Source organism: Rattus rattus, chromosome 18, assembly GCF_011064425.1.
Source record: "Rattus rattus isolate New Zealand chromosome 18, Rrattus_CSIRO_v1, whole genome shotgun sequence".
NCBI classification, from domain to species: domain Eukaryota; kingdom Metazoa; phylum Chordata; class Mammalia; order Rodentia; family Muridae; genus Rattus; species Rattus rattus.
This window is the reverse complement of record NC_046171.1, coordinates 33,091,399-33,116,257: the sequence shown is the minus strand read 5'-3', so window position 1 is coordinate 33,116,257 and position 24,859 is coordinate 33,091,399. Positions and strand designations below refer to the sequence as shown.

The following is a 24,859-nucleotide window of genomic DNA, read 5'->3' as shown; positions in this document are numbered from 1 at the left end:
TTACCTCACTGCAACCTACTCAAAGAATCTCCTCTTCCAACCACACTTCTAACTCCCTGGGGACAGCACTTGCTGGTGTGGTGACAGAAACTTCATAGTTCTTTCCTGAAGTCCCTCTCTGCCTTCTCTCTTAACCCACCTCTATTTCCCCTCTGCTACCCACCTGCAGAAGTGTTCTCTATCAGGCAACCCACAGCCAACAAACATTTTTAAGATCCAGAGAGGGCAACAGAAATCAAGGAGTGAAATACCCATTTAGTAAAGACAAGACCAGATATTAATACCTAGAATCACCTCAATCATACCAACCTCAGATACCCACATGCCAGAGCAAAACCACAAAAATTAGCATTAACATCTAAGACAATATGCTTCCACCAGAACCCACTACACCTACTACAGTAGACCTCAAGAAATGCAATACATCTGAAGGAAGAACTTCAATATAGCTATTATTTTATGTAATTAAAATATGAATATGTTCAGTGACTTTAAAAAGAGTATAAGTAAATCCCTTAATGAAGTCTGTGAAAACACAAATAGGTGGAATGAAATAACAGAACTAATTCAAAACATTGAAGTAGAAATAAAATAACTAAAGAAAAGCCAAACTGAGAAAAAACTAGAAATTAAAAATTTAGGAAGTCAAACAAAAATATCAAAGACAAGCCTCACCAACAGAGTATAAGACATAGAAGAAAGAACTTTAGGGATTAATGACAAGGTAGAAAGAATAGATACCTCAGTCAAATAAAATATGAAATCTAAAAAGAAATATAGGCAAAAAATTTTCCAAGAATTAAAAGATCAAATAAATGAATAATAGGAGGATGAAGATGAGAAGGAGGAGGAGGAGCCCACCTCAAAATCAAGAAAATATTTTCAACAAAATTATAGAAGAAAATTACTCTAATCTAAAAATGGAGGTGCCTATCAAGGTAGAAGTATACAGAACAGAGAGTAGACAGGACCAGGAAAGAAATTCCTCAGAACACATAATAATCAAACTATGGAAAATACATAATAAGGAAAGAATATGAACAGCTACAAAAGGAAAAAAGCATACAAAGGCATAGCCAATTACAATAATATCTACTTTTAAATGGAGGCTCTAAAGCCAGAAGTATCTGGACAGATGTTATGCAAATTCTAAGAGATGACAGAGAGCCAGATTAAACTACTATACCCAGCAAGATTATCAATAACAATAGTTGGGTGGATGGGTTCATTTCATGATTAATCCAGATTCATGCACTATCTACCATTGGAGCTCTGCAGGAGGCATTAAAAAACTTCAGCCTGAATTGGTTACCATACCAAAGAAAATGCAAGGAATAAATAATCCAAGACCAGAAAATAAAGATGAGATGAAGCCCATACCACCGTAACATAACTGGAACCAATAAACACTTCTGATTGATAAACACCAATATAAATGGTCTCAATTCCTTAATAAAGAGACATGTGAGATGAACATTTTTACTCCAATAACCAGCTAAAGAGGGACCTTCAAAGAGACCACAGGACTCAGGAACCATGGAGCAACTGGAGACAGGATTCTTCCAGTCCCCATCTGTGCTCCAGAGTTAACCCGGTGGCATAGCTCTTGGGACCCAAATCCTGCCTGGAGAGAACTAGTCTCCCAGGAGTGCTGACACACCCAAGATCACAGGCTCACAGACTTACAGAAGGGACAGGCTCCAGTCAGAATCAGCAAGACCAACTAACACCAGAGATAACCAGATGGTGAGGCAAGTACGAGAACCTAAGCACAACCAGACAGGTGAAGGAATTGAACAAAACCATCCAGGATCTAAAAATGGAAACAGAAACAATAAAGAAATCACAATGGGAGACAACCCCGGAGAAAGAAAACCTAGGAAAGATATCAGGAGTCATAGATACAAGCATTATCAACAAAATACAAGAGATAGAAGAGAGAATCTCAGGGGCAGAAGATACCATAGAAAACATTGATATAACAGTCAAAGAAAATGCAAAATGCAAAAATCTCCTAACCCAAAACATCCAGGAAATCCAAAACACATTCAAAAGATCAAACCTAAGGATAACAGGTATAAAAGAGAGAGAAGGTTCCAACTTAAAGGACCAGTAAATATCTTCAACAAAATCATAGAAGAAAACTTCCCTAACCTAAAGAAAGAGATGCCCATGTACAAGAAGCCTACAGAACTCTAAATAGAGTAGACCAGAAAAGAAATTCCTCTGTCACAAAATAGTTAAAACACCAAATGCACAAAACAAAGAAAGAATATTAAAAGCAGTAAGGGGAAAAGGTCAAGTAACATATAAAGGCAGATCTATCAGAATTACACCAAACTTTTCACCAGAGTCTATGAAAGCCAGAAGATCCTGGGAAGATGTCATACAGACCCTAAGAGAACACCAATGCCAGCCCAGGGTACTATACCTAATAAAACTCCCAGTTAACATAGATGGAAAAAGCTCAGAATACCCAAAATATAATTCACAGACCACAGGAAGCTCAAGAAGATGGAAGACCAAAGTGTGAATGCTTCAGTCCTTCTTAGAAGGTGGAACAAAATACTCAAGGGAAGAAATATGGAGACAAAGTATAGAGCATAGACTGAAGGAAAGACCATCCAGAAACTGCCCCACCTGGGGATCCATCCCATACACAGACACCAAATCTAGACACTATGGCAGATGCCAAGAAGTGCTTGCTGATATAGTTGTCTTGTGAGAGACTCTGCCAGAGTCTAACAAATACAGAAAGGGATGCTCAAACCCATGTCTTCAGCTGCATATGTAGCAGAGGATGGCCTTATTGGACATCAGTGGGAGGAGAGACCCTTGGTCCTGTGAAGGCTCAAGGCCCCAATGTAGGGAAATGCCAGGGAGGGGAGGCAGGAGTGGATGGATGTGTGGGGGAGCACCTTCATAGAAGCAGGGGTAGGGAGGATGGGATAGGGTTTTCTGGGGGAGGGACCAAGAAAGGGGATAATATTTGAAATGTAAATAAATAAATATCCAATAAAAATAAATATGTACAAATAAATACACATAAAATAAGTAAAAGTGAATAAGGATATATATAAATAAATGGATATATAACAAAGAAAGACACAGACTAACAGATGGGATTTGAAAACAGGAGTTGATACACACCTTAACATCAAGGGTAGATATAACTTCAGGATAAAAAGATGAGAAGAGATATTTCAAGCAAACAGTCCCAAGGAAAAAAAATCAGGTATAGTCAGTTTAATATCTCCCAAAATAGATTCCAAACACAAACTAATCAAAAGACCTAGGGAAGGATACCACATACTCTTAAAGGGAAAAACAAATCTATAAAGAGGGTATATCGTTAATTCACCAAGCTAACCTCTAGTGAAATAAAAGCAGCAATTAAAAGTTTTCTATCCAAAAGAAACCTAAGGCCAGAAGGATTCTATGAAAAGCTATATCAGACTTTCAAAGAAGAATTCACACAATACTCCTCAAATTATTCTGCAAAATTAGAAATAGAAGAAAAGTTTACTAATAATTTTTATGAAGCCACAATTATTCTGACACCTAAATCAAAAAAAAAACCCAACAAAGAAAATTACGGACCAAAATCCCATATGAAATAATTTTTCAACAAAGTATTTGCAAACCAAATACAAGAACACATAAAAAGCATCATCCACTTTAATTAAGTAGACATTATCAGAGAGGTGCAGGGATGGTTGAGCAGTTGTAAATCAACAAACAAAATCCATCACATAAGTAGACTGATAGACAAAAATCCATGTGATGAAGTCATTATATGCAGAAAAGTTATTTGACAAAATTCAATACTTTTTATGATAGAAACACATTAACATAGCAAAGGCAACGTACAGCAAACCCACTGCTAACATCTATCTAAATGGAGAGAAACTCAAAGCAATTCCACTAAAATCAGGAATGAGAAAAGGTTGTCCACTCTCTTTATACTTATTCAGTATAATACATAAAGCCTTAGCTAGCACAATAAGATAACTGAAAGAGATCAAAAGGATACAAATAGGAAAGGAAGAAATCTAAATACCTTTATTTGTAGATGATATGATTTTATACACAAAAGGGCCTAAACCTCCGTAAGGAAAATTTTATAGGTGATAAATATATTCAGCAAAATAGGGTACAAAACTAACACACAAAACTTAGGAGCCTTTCTACACACAAATGACAATCTGACTGAAAAAGAAATCAGGGAAGCAATATCTTAAATAATAGAATAGCCCCCCAACATTAAAATATCTCAGGGTAACTCTGGCTAAGCAAGTGTGAAACATGTATTAAGAACTTCAGAACATTGGAGAAGGAAACTGAAGAAGATATCAGAGTATTGAAAGATCTCCCATGCTCATGGATCAGCCAGACTGATAGAGCAAACATGACCATTTTACCAAGATCAATTTACAGATTCAATGCAGTCCCCACCAAAATTCAAACAAATTCTTACAGAACATGAAAGAACAAATTTCAGCTTTTTAGGGAAACAAAAAATCAGGATCTTAATTAATCAAACAAACAAACAAATAAATAATCTTGAATAATAAAGAACTGCTCGAAGTATCGTCATTCCCAAACTCAAATTGTATGACAGACCTATGGTTAAAAAAACAAAAGACAATACCCTCCCAAAAGAGCGTGTTATTGGCATAAAAACAGGCTCATTGATCCATGGAATCAAATTTAAGACCCAGGCATAAGTATGCACTCCTATGGATGCCTGAATTTAATTAAGAAGCCAAAATATACACTAGGAAAAAAAAGATGGCATCTTCAACAAATGATGCTGGTCTAACTGTATGTCTGCATGTAGAAAGAAGAGTGAAAATACTTATCGTTCTGCAGAAAACTCAAGTCCAAGTTGTTCAAAGTTCTGAACACAAAACTGGATCCACTAACCTGACAGAAGACAAAGTGGTGAATAGTCTTGAACTTATTCCCACAGGAAAAGACTTTTTGTATAGAGCATGGATAGTATAGGCATGAAGACCAATGATTAATAAATAGTACCTCATTCTTGGGCATATACCCACAAGATGCCCCAACATATAAAAAAGACATATGCTCCACTATGTTCATAGCAGCCTTATTTATAATAGCCAGAAGCTGGAAAGAACCCAGATGCCCTTCAACAGAGGAATGGATACAGAAAATGTGGTACATCTACACAATGGAATATTACTCAGCTATCAAAAACAACGACTTTATGAAATTCATAGACAAATGGTTGAACTGGAAAATATCATCCTGAGTGAGGTAACCCAATCACAGAAAAACACACATGGTATGCACTCATTGATAAGTGGCTATTAGCCCAAATGCTTGAATTACCCTAGATGCCTAGAACAAATGAAACTCAAGACGGATGATCAAAATGTGAATGCTTCACTCCTTCTTTAAAAGGGGGAACAAGAATACCCTTGGCAGGGAATAGAGAGGCAAAGATTAAAACAGACACAGAAGGAACACCCATTCAGAGCCTGCCCCACATGTGGCCCATACATATACAGCCATCCAATTAGACAAGATGGATGAGGCAAAGAAGTGCAGGCAGACAGGAGCCGGATGTAGATCTCTCCTAAGAGACACAGTCAGAATACAGCAAATACAGAGGCGAATGCCAGCAGCAAACCACTGAACTGAGAATAGGACCCCTGTTGAAGGAATCAGAGAAAGAACTGGAAGAGCTTGAAGGGGCTCGAGACCCCTTAGGAACAACAATGCCAAGCAACCAGAGCTTCCAGGGACTAAGCCACTACCTAAAGACTATACATGGACTGACCCTAGACTCTGACTTCATAGGTAGCAATGAATATCCTAGTAAGATCACCAGTGGAAGGGGAAGCCCTTGGTCCCTAAGACTGAACCCCCAGTGAACGTGATTGTTGGGGGAGGGCGGTAATGGGGGGAGGGTGTGGAGGGGAACACCCATAAAGAGGGGGAGGGGGGAGGGGGATGTTGGCCCGGAAGCCGGGAAAGGGAATAACACTCGAAATGTAAATAAGAAATATTCAAGTTAATAAAAAAAATAAATTAACAGAAAATAAAAAACAAAACAAAACAAAAAGAAATAGTACCTCATGAAACTGAAAAGTTTCTCTATGATAAAGGACACCATCATTCAGAAAGAGTAGCAGGCCACAGATTGACAAAAGCTTTTTGACAATTACACATCAGATAGAAGATTAATATCTAAAATATACAGAGAGAACGAAAAACCCTGGACATCAAGAAAACAAATTACCCATTTAAAAGTTGAGTTCCAGAACTAAGCAGAGAGTTCTCAAAAGATAAAGCTTAATTGACTGAGAAACACTTAAAGAAACATTCAGTATCCTTAGTCATCACGGAAATGCAAATCAAAACTATTTTGAGATTTCATCTTATAGCAGTCAGAATGGCCAAGATCAATAAAACAAGTGACAGCCCATGTTGATGAGGATGTGGGAAAAAGTGAACACTCATCTATTCCTGGAGGAAGTGCAGACTTATATAGCCACTATGGAAATTAGTTTGGCCATTCCTCAGGAAGCTTGGAATAGATCTAAATCAAGATCCAGCTTAACTACTCTTGGGCATAGAGCCGAATGACCTCACGTTCCACAACAGAGACACTTGTTCACCCAGGTTCACACCTGCTTTATTTGTAACAGCCACAGCATAGATGTCCATCAACGGATTAATAGATAATGAAAACGTGGTACTTTTACACAATAGAATATTATTCAGCTGTTAAGAAAACCATGAAATTTGCAAGGAAATGTATGGAGATAGGAAAAAAATTCTGAATGAGGTAATCCAGACCCACTCAAAAGGACAAATATGAAATGTGTACTCTTGTATGCAGATACAAAGGCCTTTCAAGCCTTTGATAGGCATCTTACAATCTGTGTATATACAGTAGTTAGGTCTAAAGGATTAGGGGGAAGGGGAAAATCTCTGAAGGAAGAGAAATAGCATTTATACTTATGGAGATATAGGGTAGAGATTGACACTGGAGGATTAAATAAGGAGGAAAAAAAGGGATAAGAGAGGGAATACAGAGAAAACCAGCTAATATTAAGAGCCATTTGAGGAGTCATATGGAAACTTATGGCAGTAGAAACTTCAGAAGATAGGTATATCTATCTACCTATCGTAGGGATATGATATATACTATATCATATACATATATATTATATTATATTATATACATATATATTCCTAAGATATATCATATATATGGAGGATATATTATAAGATATCTATTTATCATTCATTTATTTATCTATCATCTATCTTTCTATGGGTGTGTGTTTGTATGAAAAATGTAAATGGCGTGATCAAATAACAAGGTAATACCCTAACTAGACATTGTTTGTCACCAATTTGACCTTCCAGTGCCAGGAATGTTACATGACATTGAGTGTTAGCCAAAAGGGTTTCATGGAAACCCACAAACATCTTGAGTCATTGCCAAGGCCCTATAGCTGTAGGCAACACTTCTATGTCTCATTGAACATAGAGAAGGTTAGAGCTTTCATTCCCTAATGACTAATCTTAATGTTACTGGAAGGTACTCTGTTACTGCAAGGCTACCAGAGAAGAAAAGTAAATACCAAGCTACAAACCCCGATATCTACAATGGTGACCTGCTTGCCTGATACTCTGGTGTACTTATGGCACAAGAGCTGTGGGAGTAACCAATCATTATCTGATTTGATTTAATGTCTGCTCAATGAGATGAAACCTAGGACTACCTGAGATTTGATGGTTCATGAACTTAGGAGAAAACAAAATACTAATACTAAAAAAATTGTATTGCTATAGAACACAATATTAAATTTACTCCTATCAATATTCTCCTATACCCATGAAACACTGTCATGCATAGCCATCATCAGAGAAGCTTCCTCATGCAGAACTGACAGACTTTGAAACACTAAGTTTTAAATGGGATGTCTCCTGGATGTCTTCATTCAGGGATCGGTAACTATGCAGAAGATAAGACAGAAAGATTGTAATATCCAAAGGAAGTGGGTGATACTAAGGAAGTCCTGTCTTCTAGACACAACACATGTGATGCAAATATGAACTCACAGAGACTGTTGCAATGCACAGGGCCTGCAAGTTCTAACTCAGACAAGGTCACAACACTGAGGGAAGCAGACAGATCTCTGATCCCTAACCAAGAAGCTATCTTTAATTGACAACTGTCAGTTTTCTGCAATGGAGTCTAATTGGGTATAAATGACACTTAAGGGTAAGCCTTACTAGTAGATAGTCTACACAAAATGAACTTAATAGTTTTTGTAGAATTTTTGTCTTATAGTTCTTTGGGCATTTTATAAAATTTTACTTTTATAAAAATATAAAAACACAATTTGCATGTATGTTATGGTTTCCAATTTTGTGTTTTTCTATTGTTGTGTGTGTGTGTGTGTGTGTGTGTGTGTGTGTGTGTGTGTGTGTATTTCTTGTGGTCTTTTACTGTTTTGTCATTTTTAAAATTCTAATTTGTTTGCCTTTTTGTTTGACCATTTTTTTTCTAAAGAGAGAGAGAAAGAGAGAAAAAAAGGCATGAAATTGGATTGGGCGGGGAGATAGGGAGGATCTGGGAGAAGATGGAGGAGGGAAATCTGTGATCAGATATGTTGTTGGAAAATTATTTTCAATTGAAACCCACGTAATTTGAAGTGTAGGGCTGGGGCTATAGCTCTCTGTTAGTGGAGTGTTCTCCAGGAATGTGCTGGGATTTCCTAGCATAGTCCTAGATTCTAACTCTAGCAGGAGGAAAAAAAGGAAGAAAGGAAAGGAGGGTTGCAGGAAGTGAGGGAGGGAGGGACAGAGGGAAGGAAGGGACCTGGAAGTTTACACTCATTCTCACCTTTATCTGTTTTAAAGTTATGGTCACTTTTTACTCTCTAGAAGCTGAAACGAATCCTCTTTTTTCTGATATTACTGCATTTTGAGTGATATCATTCGATGTGGATTCATTTTCATCCATTGCTGGGCAATGTATTAATTGCCTTATTGCTGTGACAAAATAACTTATAAGCCAAACATTGGAAGGAAAGGTTTCTTTTGATTCAGTTGAAGGTACCCACTACAGCTGATCAGTCATGGAAGCAGGAGCTTGAAGCAGCTGGCCACATTACATCCAGTCAGGAAACAGGGAGAAAGGTAGGTGCTGGTGCCCAGTCAGCTTTTTATTTATTTATTTTTTTTGGTTCAGGATCTGAGCCTATGAAGGGATGCTGCCCATAGTTAAGGTGAGTCTTCCTTCCCCAGTCAACCTATTCTAGATAATCCCTCATCATCAGGAATGGATGCTTTTCTCTGGGGTGATTCTAGGTATCATCAAGTGGATAGTCAATGCTAACCATCACAGGTAGTAAATGTGCCATTATGACTGAACCTCTAGTTTGATAATTTCATTATCAATCCTTTTCTTTTTCTCCTTTCTGTTTTTATAGATGCCTGATTTTCTGGATGTCTTGCTTCTATTTCTCTGAGAAAACACCATGACCAAGGCAATTTATAAAAGAAAGGATTTAATCTGAGGGCTGGTGATTCCAGAAGGTTAGGGATTTATGACTATCCTGTTGGGGAGCATGGCAGCAGATAGGTAGACAGGTCACTGGAAAAGTAGCTGAGAGCTTACGTCTCTATCCACAAGCACAACATAGAGAGAAGTTGTGGGCAGGGGTTCAGCATTAACTGGAAATGGCATGGGCTTTTGAAACCTCAAAGCTCACAGTCCCCCAGTGACACCCCTCCTGCAACAAAACCATAACCCTTATTTTAAAATTTACTCTTCATTCACACAATACATCCTGGCCATAGCATCCCTTTCTTCTCCTTCTAGATTATCTCATCTGCCCTCTCCCACAGATCCACTGCTTCTCTGTTTCTCTTCAGAAAAGAGCAGGCCTCCTGGTAGCATTAACCAATCATAGCATAAGAAGTTACAACAAGACTAGGCATGAACAAGACTAGGCATATCAAGGTTAAGTGAGACAACCCAGTAGGAGAAAAAGGATCTCACGAACAGGCAAAAGAGTCAGAGACAACACAACTCTTACTGTGAGGGATTTCACAAGAAGTTCAAGTTAAACAATCACAGCATGTATGCAGAGGACCTAATGCAGACCCACACAGGCTACATGATTATCATTTCAGTCTCTGTTAGCCCCTATGTGCCCTGCTTAGTTGATTCTGTGGGAGGTGTTCTCTTACTGTCCTTGACTGTTCTATAAATGTCTTAATCCTTCCCAAATCATTGCAACAAATCTGGACCAAACATTCAAATGTTTGATCTTATAGGGGTCATTTTTATTCAAATCACCAAAATAAACAAGTTTTATGTGGTTGCTTTTTGTTTGTTTGTTTTAGTTTAGTTTAGTTCTCTTTTTTGAGACAGGGTTTCTCTGTGTAACAATTCTGGCTGCCCTGGAACTCACTCTGTTGAAGGGCATCTGTGTTCTTTCCAGCTTCTGGCTATTATAAATAAGGCTGCTATGAACATAGTGGAGCACGTGTCTTTGTTATATGTCGGGGCATCCTTTGGGTATATGCCCAAGAGAGGTATAGCTGGGTCCTCAGGTAGTTCAATATCCAATTTTCTGGGGAACCTCCAGACTGATTTCCAGAATGGTTGTACCAGTCTGCAATCCCACCAACAATGGAGAAGTGTTCCTCTTTCTCCACATCCTCGCTAGCATCTGCTGTCACCTGAGTTTTTGATCTTAGCCATTCTCACTGGTGTGAGGTGAAATCTCAGGGTTGTTTTGATTTGCATTTCCCTGATTACTAAGGCTGTTGAACATTTCTTTAGGTGCTTTTTGGCCATTCGATAATCCTCAGCTGAGAATGTTTTGTTTAGCTCTGTACCCCATTTTTTTTCCTTTTTTTTTTTTTATTAACTTGAGTATTTCTTATTTACATTTCGATTGTTATTCCCTTTCCCGGTTTCCAGGCCAACATCCCCCAACCCCTCCCCCTCTCCTTCTTAAAGGGTGTTCCCCTCCCCATCCTCCCCCCCCCATTACCGCCCTCCCCCAAACAATCACGTTCACTGGGGTTCAGTCTTGGCAGGACCAAGGGCTTCCCCTTCCACTGGTGCTCTTACTAGGCTATTCATTGCTACCTATGAGATTAGAGTTCAGGGTCAGTCCACATATAGTGTTTGGGTAGTGGCTTAGTCCCTGGAAGCTCTGGTTGGTTGGCATTGTTGTTCATATGGGGTCTCGAGCACTTTCAAGCTCTTCCAGTCCTTTCTCTGATTCCTTCAACGGGGGTCCCGTTCTCAGTTCAGTGGTTTGCTGCTGGCATTCACCTATGTATTTGCTGTATTCTGGCTGTGTCTCTCAGGAGAGATCTATATCCGGTTCCTGTTGGCCTGCACTTCTTTGCTTCATCCATCTTGTCTAATTGGGTGGCTGTATATGTAGACACCAAGATATTTTATATTATTTGGGACTATTGTGGTGAAGGGTGTCATTTTTTCAGCCTGTTTATCCTTTGAGTAGAGGAAGGCTACTGATTTGTTTGAGTTAATTTTTTACCCCAGCACTTTGCTGAAATTGTTTATCAGGTTTAGTAGTTCTCTGGTGGAACTTTTGGGGTCACTTAAGTATACTATCATATCATCTGCAAATAAGTGATATTTTGATTTCTTCCCTTCCAATTTGTGTACCTTTGACTTCCTTACATTGTGTTATTGCTCTGAATTGGACTTTGAGTATTATACTGAATAGGTAGTGAGAGAGTAGGCAGCCTTGTTTAGTCCCTGATTTTAGTGGGATTGCTTCAAGTTTCTGTCCATTTCCTTTGATGTTAGCTACTGATTCGCTGTATATTGCTTTTACCAAGTTTAGATATGAGCCTTGATTCCTGATCTTTCCAGAACTTTTATCATGAAGGGGTGTTGAATTTTGTCAAATGCTTTCTCAGCATCTAATGAAATGAACATGTGTTTTTTTTCTTTGAGTTTGTTTATATAGTGGTTTATATTGATGGATTTCTACATATTAAAGCATCCCTGCATCCCTGGGATGAAGCCTACTTGATCGTGATGGATGATTGTTTTGATGTGATCTTGGATTCAGTTTGCAAGAATTTTATTGAGTATTTTTTGCGTCAATATTCATAAGGGAAATTGATCTGAAGTTCTCTCTCTTTGTTGGGTCTTTGTGTGGTTTCGGTATAAGAGGAATTGTGGCTTCTTAGAAGGAATTCGGTAGTGCTCTGTCTGTTTCAATTTTGTGGAATAGTTTGGACAGTATTGGTATGAGGTCTTCTATGAAGGTCTGATAGAGTTCTGCACTAAACCTATCTGGTCCTGGGCTCTTTTTGCTTAAGAGATTTTTAATAACTGCTTCTATTTCTTTAGGAGTTATGGAGTTGTTTAAATCTTTTATCTCTTCCTGATTTAACTTCGGTACCTGGTATCTGTCTAGGAAATTGTCCATTTCCTCCAGCTTTTCAAGTTTTGTTGAATATAGGCTTTTGTAGTAGGATCTGATGATTTTTTGAATTTCCTCTGATTCTGTTGTTATGTCTCCCTTTTCATTTCTGATTTTGTTAATTTGGACGCACTCTCTGTGTCCTCTGGTTAGTCTGGCTAAGGTTTTACCTATCTTATTGATTTCCTCAAAGAACCATCTCCTGGTTTTGTTGATTCTTTGTATAGTCCTTTCGTTTCTACTTGGTTGATTTCAGCCCTGAGTTTGATTATTTCCTGCCGTCTAATCCTCCTGGGTTTCTTTCTTTCTTTTTGTTCTAGAGCCTTTAGGTTTGCTGTCAAGCTGCTGACATATGCTCTCTCCTATTTCGTTTTGCAAGCACTCAGAGCTATGAGTTTTCCTGTTAGCACCACTTTCATTGTGTCCCATAAGTCTGGGTAATTTGTATCTTCATTTTCATTAAATTCTAAGAAGTCTTTAATTTCTTTTTTTTTATTTCTTCCTTGACCAAGTCGTCATTGAGTAGAGCATTGTTCAACTTCCATGTATATGTAGGCTTTCTGTCATTATTGTTGTTATTGAAGACCAGTCTTAGTGCGTGGTGATCTGATAGGATGCATTGGATTATTTCTATCTTCTTGTATCTGTGGAGGCCTGTTTTGTGACTGATTATATGGTCATTTTTGGTGAAGGTACCATGAGGTTCTGAGAAAAAGGTATATCCTTTTGTTTTAGGATGGAATGTTCTATAACTATCTGTTAAATCCACTGGGTTCATAACTTCTCTTAGTCTGTCTGTGTCTCTGTTTAATTTCTGTTTCCATGATCTGTCCATTGATGAGAGTGGGGTGTTGAAATCTCCTACTATTATTGTGTGAGGTGCAATGTGTACTTTGATCTTTAGTAAGGTTTCTTTTATGTATGTAGGTGCCCTTGTATTTGGAGTATAGATATTTAGGCTTGAGAGTTCATCTTGGTGGATTTTTCCTTTGATGAATATGAAATGTCCTTCCTTATCTTTTTTCATGACTTTTGGTTGAAAGTCAATTTTATTTGATATTGAAGGGCAACTCCGGCTTGTTTCTTTGGGCCATTTGCTTGGAAATTTGTTTTCCAGCCTTTTACTCTGAGGTAGTGTCTGTCTTTGTCTCTGAGTTGTGTTTCCTACATGCAGCAAAATGCTGGGTCCTCTTTATGTATCCAGTCTGTTAGTCTATGTCTTTTTATTGGGTAATTTTTTGTGTGACAAGATCACACTGTGGCTCAAGCTGCCTGGTCTCATGAAAATCACCTTGCTTTAGCTTCCAGGTATGTTCAACCATACTCAATCCAAGATTCCTTTTTATTACCTAATGTCACTTGCAATATATGTGCCTTTACAACACTAGTTGTCTTTTTCTTTAAATCTTTTTGGAAACTTCATTTACTGAGTACTGTGTTTATATAGTGTCTACCAGTTCCCTCCTTCTCCAACTCTTCTTACATAACCCCTCATTCCCTCTCAAGTTCATCAACTTTTCACCTAATCATTACTGCTAAGCACATATATGTGTACATATACATATATTTCTGTGTATATTCACAAACACATATAGAAAATGTATTGATTATTTAATGTTGCTCTTGACCTTGTAAATTTTTCCCCATCACATATTAACTGTTCTTATCATTGTTCAAATCTTGTGGAATCGAACATATTGTTAAGATTTTATCAGTATATTATTGTACCAGGAAGCATTCATGAATCCCTAAAGACTACCAAGGAGCCAATTCTGATGCAATTGCATTAGGGTCTCTTTGTAAGTTCAAGTTGGGCCCCCTGCCAGTCTTGACACAGTAGGATGGGAAGCCTAGTTTTAGGCAAGCATTTATAGAGACAAGAAGGAGGTTTCTAGACTAGCACACACCTGATTGGGGATGTAAAATGCCCTTTAACATAATTGGCTGGTGTTGGGAGCCAAACCATAAACTTGACTTCTGCTTTCCTCTTGATTAGTGTTTGATAGGAAGTGAAGTGTCGGGGCAGGCTTATAACCTTTAGGTGTAGATTTGTTGGGGAATAACCTGGAAACTGGTGTTACATGTAGGCTTTGGTTAGAAACTGGTGTTAGACACAGGTCTTGTTGGGGGGCGGTAACCTGGAAACTGGTGCTAGGTACCAGTCTATTAATTAATTTGAGTTGAACCTTGGGTCAGGTTCTCTAAGACGGAGTCTGAACCTAAAAGATCTGGTCTCTCAATAGCAATCCTGTCATGTATAGTCGACGCCATCTACCAAAAGATATTGCGGCTCTTTGACTCTTACGGTCTTTCTTCCTAGCCTTTTGCAATGCTAGCTAAATCTTTCATGAAGTAAGATAGCTTGTTGGTACATCAATTGGGGCTAAGCACCCCAAGGTCACTTATTCTTTGCCTTTTGACTGGCTGTTGATTTTTATAGTAGCACAGTCTACTGCAAAAAGAAGTTTCTTTGATAGGAGGTACTGCCAAACTTAATCTGTGGGTATAAGAATAAGGATTTAGAGTACAGTGAAAAAGGATATTGGTTTAAGAAAATGGCAGCAGCAGGTTCTCCTCTTGGATCTATGAGGTTTATAAAACCACGTATGAATTAAGCTGTAAGTCCAATGGCTATTAGTTTCCCCCAAGATAAAAATGCCACTGTTGCACCATTGTGGGCATCTTATTGGTCAGTGTTATGGTTTGTAGGCTACCCAGATGGCTCCTTTCCTAATGGATACTTACAGCAGTATAGGGAAGTATTAGTTTTCTCCTCCACCACAGCTGAAATTCTTTTTGTTTATTTGTTTCATGGTTTCCTGTGTCCTAGTATTTTCTCAGGTGTCTGGCGAGAGCAATTAAGGTTAATAGGACGATCATAAAGCTGGTAGAAAACACTAAGCATGGGAGGGGCTTGTGGGATGTCAGCATTCCATAACAGAGGTGGAAGTTTGTCCTCTAAATATTATTAAATATTTAGACAATATTTAGACCACAAAAACAAGTGGTAGGTGCAGAGTCAGTGATGAACTAGGAAAAAGAGGAAAAGATAACAGCAAGTCCTTTCAGGTACTGATGTGTATAAAAAAATGGGATCTAGGGAAATTCTTGAAACTTAGTGTGCCCATCCACTCGAATATGACTAGATCTAAACTAGAGGGAGAAAACTGTGGCAAACTGTTAACTAATATATTGTCACTACAGGCTTGTCATCAGGTTTGAAAATCTTGTCACTATAACTTCAGCTGGAAAGAAGAGGTAGACACAAAGTTGAGGAGAAGGAGAGACAAATGGAAGCCACCAGGCAATTGTGTACTTCCCCCATGTCGCATTCAACTATGCATTTCTTAGAAGAGCATGGTTCACTACTTAGCATCCTCAATTAAATTTTATGTAGCTTTTCTCCTGGCCATTGAGTCAGAACTATGGAGGAAATCAGATATGTTGCTCCCAACTGAACATGTTAGCAATGGAATATGGCATAGGGTTATGAGAATAATTGTAGGGTTATCCATGTAGGATGTGTGTTTGCTCTTGGCACTGTGGCAAAATACCTGCGAGAAATAGCTCTAAGGAGGAAAGGTTAATTGTGTTTGTTTCAGATTTTAAGCCTTGTTCAGTTGATTCTGTTGCTCCTATGTCTTTGACAAGGCAGAACCATCTAAGCAGAAGGGCTCATCAATTCAGGCTTTTCCCATCATGCATCTTTTCAGGGAATTCCCTGTGACCCATCTTTGTTCTAGTTATTTTCCTGATGCTGGGATAACACATTGTGACAAAAGCAACTTCAGGGAAAAATGATTTATTTGAATTCATTATTCCAAAAAGGATGTAGTCCGTCACTTATGGAGAGGCATGTGAAGAAGGCATGGTGAGAAGAACATAAAATTCACATCAGCAGATGCAGGGGAGGCGGTGAGGAAGATGGGGAAAGACAGACAGATACAGATAGATAGACACAGAGATGGGGGAGGGACAGAGAGAGAGAAGAGAGAGGAGAGACAGACAGACAGAAAACACACACACACACACACACACACACACACACACCCCAAAGGTGGGAGGAACAGTGACAGACAGACAGACAGAGAGCTGGATGGACAAACAGAAACACACACATCAAAGTTGGAGAGGGATAAACCAAGATACAAAGACAGAAAGAAAGACATACAGAGAGGAGGGGAGGGAGAGGGGAAGGGAGAGAAGGAATAAAAATCTCAAATCTCAAGGCATGTCCCCATAAACATTTCCCAGTAACGCTCCACCTTCTTCTTCTTTTTTTTTTTTTTTTTTTTTTATTAACTTGAGTATTTTATATACATTTCGAGTGTTATTCCTTTCCGGTTTCGGGCAACCATCCCTTCCCTCCCCCTTCCTTATGGGTGTTCCCTCCCCACCCTCCCCCATTGCCGCCCTCCCCCCGACAGTCTAGTTCACTTGGGGTTCAGTCTTAGCAGGACCCAGGGCTTCCCCTTCCACTGGTGCTCTTACTAGGATATTCATTGCTACCTATGAGGTCAGAGTCCAGGGTCAGTCCATGTATAGTCTTTAGGTAGTGGCTTAGTCCCTGGAAGCTCTGGTTGCTTGGCATTGTTGTACATATGGGGTCTCAAGCCCTTCAAGCTCTTCCAGTTCTTTCTCTGATTCCTTCAATGGGGGTCCCGTTCTCAGTTCAGTGGTTTGCTGCTGGCATTCGCCTCTGTATTTGCTGTATTCTGGCTGTGTCTCTCAGGATCGATCTACATCCGGCTCCTGTCGGTCTGCACTTCTTTGCTTCATCCATCTTGTCTAATTGGGTGGCTGTATATGTATGGGCCACATGTGGGGCAGGCTCTGAATGGGTGTTCCTTCAGTCTCTGTTTTAATCTTTGCCTCTCTCTTCCCTGCAAAGGGTGTTCTTGTTCCCCTTTTAAAGAAGGAGTGAAGCATTCACATTTTGATCATCCGTCTTGAGTTTCATTTGTTCTAGGCATCTAGGGTAATTCAAGCATTTGGGCTAATAGCCACTTATCAGTGAGTGCATACCATGTATGTCTTTCTGTGATTGGGTTAGCTCACTCAGGATGATATTTTCCAGTTCCAACCATTTGCCTACGAACTTCATAAAGTCGTTGTTTTTTGATAGCTGAGTAATATTCCATTGTGTAGATGTACCACATTTTCTGTATCCATTCCTCTGTTGAAGGGCATCTGGGTTCTTTCCAGCTTCTGGCTATTATAAATAAGGCTACGATGAAAAATATGGAACGCTTACGAATTTATGTGTCATCCCTTAAGGGGGCCATGCTAATCTTCTCTGTATCATTCCAATTTTAGTATATGTGCTGCCGAAGCGAGCACGCTCCACCTTCTAAGATTCCACAAACTTCCTAAATGGTGCCTCTAGCCTAGACTGAGTGTTCAAACACACGAGACCATAAGGAACATTTCAAACACAAACTACAGCACTCTTACTCTAGGCTGCACTGCCTAGCTTACATTACTGCCTCTCAATAAAGCCATCAGATTACGAACCCAGCAGAGACCGTATGATGCAGTCATTTCCTGAAAGGCAGTGAGAAGCAAGCCTCCAACACGAGACACATCTCATGTTCAAAATGTAACACATTGATGGGTTTTTGTCTGTTTGTTGTTAGGAGGCTAGTCAAGCATTTAGAGAAGACAGAGCATATTCATGCTCTGAACAGAGGCTGAGGTCCTGTTCCACTGGGGTGATTTCTAAGGAGGGAAGAAAGAGGAGCTCTGAGTACAGTTTGCTGTGCCAATACAATTTCAGAGAGGCTTCTTCAAGGGAATTCTACATTGTTGTTGGCTTGCCTTTTCATCGTAAGCTATAGCTGGAGTCATACCCATGAATTAAAGTATCTAGAATATCTAGTTCCTGAGTATATGGGGAATATGTGACCTAAATCAGGTTTATTCCCACCCATCACTGCTTGAGTTTTTTGAAATGAGATTTGTATAGCCCAGGCTTATCTTGAGCTTACTCTATGTAGCTGGGTCTTCTCTTGAACTCTCATGTACCTGACTGAATCCCCCAAGCCCTGGAATTGCAGGTATAAAATGCCATGCTCGGCCAGGGTATCTCTTAGCTTTCCCCTCAACTGTCTTCTAGAGTTATCTTATTTTTGTTTTTTCTGAGTTATTTGATGTTCATCTGTTTTTCAGTTATAAAATTTTATAGATATTTTGCATTTACTGTTCTTTCTTTATTGTTAGTTTTTAAAAATAATTTTATTTGTCATTTTGTGACCCTTAGAGCAAATGGAAATATGTGTATCTATCCACTATTCTGGCTTATTCCTTTGGATATAAAAGTGACTGAATTATTAAAAATGTTTGCAAGAAAGGAAGTGGCCTGAACACACATCTTGGCTTAAAAAAAAACACTATTTACACTTCCTATGGAATATTAAAACATGCAGGTTTATCATTTAGTAGAATCAGGAAGCTGTAGCTGAGGTCAGGGGTAATTCCAGAATCTCATTCAATTTTTAGTTCAATAGGCATGTTTCAAGTAACTTTAACATTCTGTTCACTGATTTAGGTAAAGTTACCTCAGAGATTAAAAATAAAAAGGTACAAAATTCTTTTCTCAGGTAGAATGTTGAAGTTACACCCCGGTCTTCCTCTCAGCCCCATGCTCTCAGAAATAAGACCCAGACTCAAAATATTTTTACAAATAGTTTGACAATACAGCTAGGTTCTTCTGTGACTACAATCATTACATAAGATGCCTGATTTATTTTAACCTGCGTTCTACCACATGGCTGGCTACCTAGGCTTGGCTACCAAATGTGCACCTCATTATATCTTCCTGGCAAATCTCCCTCCTGACTCTATCCCAGAATTCGTTCTCTCTCCCAATGTCCCACCTTCTCTATTTCCTGCCTAAGCCACAGGTGATGTATCTATATATTACACAAGATATTCTCTTTACATTCTCTCTTTTTGGTCAAATAAAAGGATTCTTTTAAAAAGTGTATAAATTACACACAATTAAAACAATTATGAAAACTGGAATGTATGATGTACACTCATAACGTCCAGTCTATAGCATTTGGCCATTAAGGAAAAATATTTATTATCTATCCTATGTAAAGTTCTGTAATCTAATTCAATTTCTATCTTAATTTGCAATACCATCCTAAAAACATCTTCTTAGACTTAGAACATATTTCTTTTAAATTGGCTAATTTTTATTTACATTTCAAATGTTATCCCTTTTCCCAGTTTCCCGTCCATAAATCACCTATCTCATCTCTCCTCCCCCTTTTTGTATCAGGGTGATCCCCCACCCAAAAACCCACCCCTTACCGCCTCCGTGTCCTGACATCCCCCTACACTGGGGGGTCCAGCCTTGGCAGGACCAAGGGTTGTTCCTCCCATTGGTGCCCAACAAGGCCATCCTCTGCTACATATGTAGCTGGAACAATGGGTCGGTCCATGTGTACTCTTTGGGAGCTCTGTTTGGTTGGTATTGTTGCTTTTATGGGGTTGCAAGTCCCTTCAGCTCCTTCAATCATTTCTTTAACTCCTCCAATTGGGACCCTGTTCTTAGTTCAATGGTTGGTAGCTAGGATTCACCTCTGTATTTGTTATGCTTTGGCAGAGCCTCTCAAGGACAGCTACATTAGGCTCCTGTCAGCATGCACTTCTTGGCATTAGCAATATTGTCTGGTTTGGTGGCTGTATATATATGGACTGGATCTCCAGATGGGGCAGGCTGTAATGGCCATTCCTTCAGTCTCTGCTCAGCTTTGTCTTCATATCCCCTCCTATGAATATTTTTGTTCCCCCCTTTAAGAAGGACTGAAGCATCTGCACTTTGGTTGTCCTTCACTTCAGCTTCATGTGGTCTGTGGATTGTATCTTGGATAATTCGAGTTTTGAGGCTAATATTAACTTATCAGTGAGTGCATACCATGTGTGCACTTTTGTGATTGGGTTAGCTCACTCAGGATGATATTTTCTAGTTCAATACATTTGCCTATGAATTTCATGAAGGCATTGTTTTTGATAGCTGAGTAGTACTCCATTGTGTAGATGTACCACATTTTCTGTATCCATTCCTCTGTTGAAGGGCATCTGGGTTCTTTCCAACTTCTGGCTATTATAAATAAGGCTGCTATGAAGATACTGCAGCATGTGTCCTTGTTAGATGTTGGAGCATCTTTTGGGTATATACCCGGGAGAGGTATAGCTGGGTCCTCAGGTAGTACTATGTCCAGTTTTCTGAAGAACCTGCAAACTGATTTCCAGAGTGGTTTTACCAGCTTGCAATCCCACCGACAATGGAGGAGTGTTCCTTTTTCTTCACATTCTTTCCAGCATCTGTTGTCACCTGAGTTTTGATCTTAGCCATTCTGACTGGTGTGAGGTGGAATCTCAGGGTTGTTATGATGACTAAGGATGTTGAATATTTCTTTAGGTGCTTTTTGGCCATTCTATATTCCTCAGCTGAGAATGTTTTGTTTAGCCCTGTACCCCATATTTTTAACAGAATTATTTGATTCTCTGGAGTCCAACTTCTTGAATTCTTTGTATATTTTGGATATTAGCCCTCTATTGGATGTAGGATTGGTAAAGATCTTTTCCCAATCTGTTGGTTGCTGTTTTGTCCTATTGACAGTGTCTTTTGCCTTACAGAAGCTTTGCAATTTTTTTTCTTTTTTTTCGGAGTTGGGGACCGAACCCAGGGCCTTGTGCTTGCTAGGCAAGTACTCTACCACTTAGCTAAATTTCCAACCCCAGCTTTGCAATTTTATGAAGTTACATTTGTTTTTTGTTTTTTTATCTAAAGTATGATAAGTGTTCTGTTCAGGCAAATTTCCCCAGTGCCCATGTGTTCAAGGTTCTTCCCCACTTTTTCTTCTATTAGTTTGAGTGTATCTGGTTTGATATGGAGGTCCTTGATCCACTTGGACTTAAGCTTTGTGCAGGGCAATAAGAATTGATTGATTTGCATTCTTCTACATGCTGACCTCCATTTGAACCAGCACCATTTGTTGAAAATGCTATTTTTTCCACTGAATGATTTTAGCACCTTTGTCAAAGATCAAGTGACCATAGGTTTGTGGGTTCATTTCTGAATCTTCAATTCTAGTCCATTGGTTTACCACCCTGTTTCTGTACCAATACCATACAGTTTTTGTCACTATTGCTCTGTAATACTGCTTGAGGTCAGGGATGGTGATTCCCCCAGAAGTTCTTTTATTGTTGTGTACAGTTTTCAGTATACTGGGTTTTTTGTTATTCCAAATGAATTTGCAGATTGCTCTTTCTAACTCTATGAAGAATTGAGTTGGAATTTTGATGGGGATTGCATTGAATCTGTAGATTGCTTTTGGCAAAAGGGCCATTTTTAAAATATTAGTCCTGCCAACCCATGAGCATGGGAGATCTTTTCATCCTCATCTACATATTTGGAGGCAAGGTTCTGCTTCTATGATTTATCTGTCTTGAGCCTATGTGACCTGTGGTCATGTTCTCCCCTGTGGAGGAGGGTCTTGGGATGTTGTCCTCTGTGACTGATCTGTCTTGGGCCTATGTAACCTGTGGTCACGTCCTCACCTGGGGAGGAGGGACTTGAGGCATTGCCCTACATGACTGGTCTATCGCAAACCTCTCTATAGGGGTGTCCTCTTCAGGAGGAGTTACAGGAGGTCCTGATATTGGGAGACTGGGAATGCACCTGCCATCCCTTTTAGGGTCTCCTGGGGATTTGACCTATGTCAACCAGGAATCAGGGTACTTTTCACTGCCTGCCGCCCCACACACATCTTCTCAATGACGTCCAACATGCTGTAAGACAGCCAAACCAAGTCTACCTTAAGGCATTGGTTCTCCAAGCTTCCTAATACTGCAATGCTTTAATCCAGTTCCTCATGTTGTGGTGACCTCCACCCATAAAATTATTTTGCTGCTATGCCATAAGTATAATTGTGCTACTGTTGTGAATTTTAATATGAATATCTGATATGTAGCATAACAATATATGAACTCCCAAAGGGATTGAGAACTGTTGTCTTAAGGGAACAGCCTAGAAGTAGGTGTGTTAAACCCAGGCCCTTTTGCAAGGAATCTCTGCTACCGGTTCAGTATTCCCAAGGAATAGGGCTGGTGTTTGCACCTGATGAGACAAGAGTACAAAGATTACCTTTTTCTTTTGGCCCTTAAGAGATACATACTAAAAGTCTCCTTCAGGAGGAGGAGCTCATGAGGACCCACCTCTACCTGAGATTTATAGACAGCTCATGGTCCCCAGGACAGGAGAGATATTTTCTTCAGTAGTGTAGTTACTGCCAAGGAGCTTGTTCTTCTGTTAACAAGCTCTCACAAATCCTCCAGCGAGAAATCAGAATGAAATTGAAGTAGGAGCAGTTATTAGATATTGATTTATTAATTTACTTCGTGATGAACTTGAAGCACCTCCTGGTCATCCTCTTTGCCAAGCATGGCTTCACTTGCTACCTGGAATGGGATGACCTGAAGCAGTAGCTTAAAAAAAAACAAATAGCTGAAAAATAGTTGATTCCCTGAACGACCCTTCTGGCTGCCACTTTTATTTCTGTAACATCTTACTTGCATGCCTGCCCCACCTTTTTGTTACAGAGAATATGTATCCCAACTAGACCCAGTATCAAAGGCTTTCAGGACATATGCTGGCTTCCATCCACCTATGACAACTCCTCTCTTCCACTCTCATTATGCTTATTCCAGAAAGATTCTCACAACAGAGTAAATTTGGGACATTATTTTTTTTAAGTATAAAATATAGGGGATGAGTTGGGAAAATAGAAGGGATGGGTGGGCAGGGACCAGGAGAGGATGATGGAGAAAATTTGATTAAATTGCATCATACATACACGAAAAAGTACTCCTGAAGTCTATTGTGTACAATGTATACATGCTACTAAGAAACAAAAGACTAAAAGAAGAAGTTTGGCAAATACTATAAAAACAACGCCAACAGAACAGACACCTCAGCTGCTGTACTTGCTTGTATGGTTCACCCATCAACCGAAGAGCAGGGAGAGCAACTGTGAGCACACAAAGGGAAAAGCTGGCTACTGTGTGTGTGCTTTGGCAACAAGACCAGGGAAAGCTAAGCTAGAGCCTGCTGGTCTCACAGGAGTGATGAGAGAGGGACTGGTGGGAGATGCAGAGTAGGCCTTTGAAAAGAGAGCTCTGGGCACTCTCGTGACAACACAGCAATAGGAGCACATCAAGAAAGCCTGCCTGGCTCCAGGAGGCATGGCTTTCAGAAGGAAATCTCATTAGACTAATTGACAGAATGTATCCTTGCTGAGAACCAAATCAGTAGTTTGTGGGATTCAGTTTTAAAAACAATAGAACACAGGGATGGAAATCACGGAAAAAAGGGAAGACAGTTGAGTAGTTTCTGAGTCAAAACAACAAAAGCTAGACTATGGAAGGAAGGGCAGAGAAGCAACAATGAAGTGGAAAATGCAATTTCCTTAGCTGATAAGACAGCAGGCCGACTGACCAGTGCCTCAGACAGAAGGTGACATAATGGGGTCTCTGCACTGCAAAGGTGAAGAAGGCTTCATCCAAAAAGAAACAGAAACACAAATGATCAAAACAGCATCAGGCCTCTCCTGTATGATAAACTAGCACAAAGCCAATAATGCCAATGATATTTTGAGGGGACAATAATGACATTTCATTGTTAATGACAATGAAAAGAATGTTAGATCTATAAGAATTCAGCAAAGGGGGCAGCTATATACCCTGCCTAACCAAGTACCAAGAAAGGGGAAGCCACTGAAAACTGAAAAACAAGAGGAGCTTCCACATGAGAGTTTGAGAGACAGAGGCAGGGAAAAACAGAGCAACACATTTTTATTTTTTAAGTATTATTATTGTTGTTGTTTGTTTTGAGAATTGAAAAGGCTGTCCTGAGAGACACAGCCAGATTATAGCAAATACATAGGCGAATGCCAGCAGCAAACCACTGAACTGAGAATGGAACCCCCATTGAAGGAATCAGAGAAAGGACTGGAAGAGCTTGAAGGGGCTCGAGACCCCATATGAACAACAATGCCAACCAACCAGGGTTTCCAGGGACTAAGCCACTACCCAAAGACTATACATGGACTGACCCTGGACTCTGACCTCATAGGTAGCATTGAATATCCTAGTAAGAGCACCAGTGGAAGGGGAAGCCCTGGGTCCTGCTAAGACTGAACCCCCAGTGAACGTGATTGTTGGGGGGAAGGAGGTAATGGGGGGAGGATGGAGAGGGGAACATCCATATAGAAGGGGAGGGGCAGGGGTTAGGGGGATGTTGGCCTGGAAACTGGGAAAGGAAATAACAATTGAAATGTAAATAAGAAATACTCAAGTTAATAAAGAAAAAAAAA

The 24,859-nt window shown here is 39.5% G+C and overlaps 1 non-coding gene across 1 annotated transcript; it reads right to left on the bottom strand.

Moving 5' to 3' along the window:
- Positions 1 to 17,708: 17,708 nt before the first annotated feature.
- On the bottom strand, positions 17,709 to 17,813 carry LOC116887757. Its single transcript, XR_004386257.1, has one exon. It is a non-coding gene; the product is annotated as a U6 spliceosomal RNA (small nuclear RNA).
- Positions 17,814 to 24,859: the final 7,046 nt, after the last annotated feature.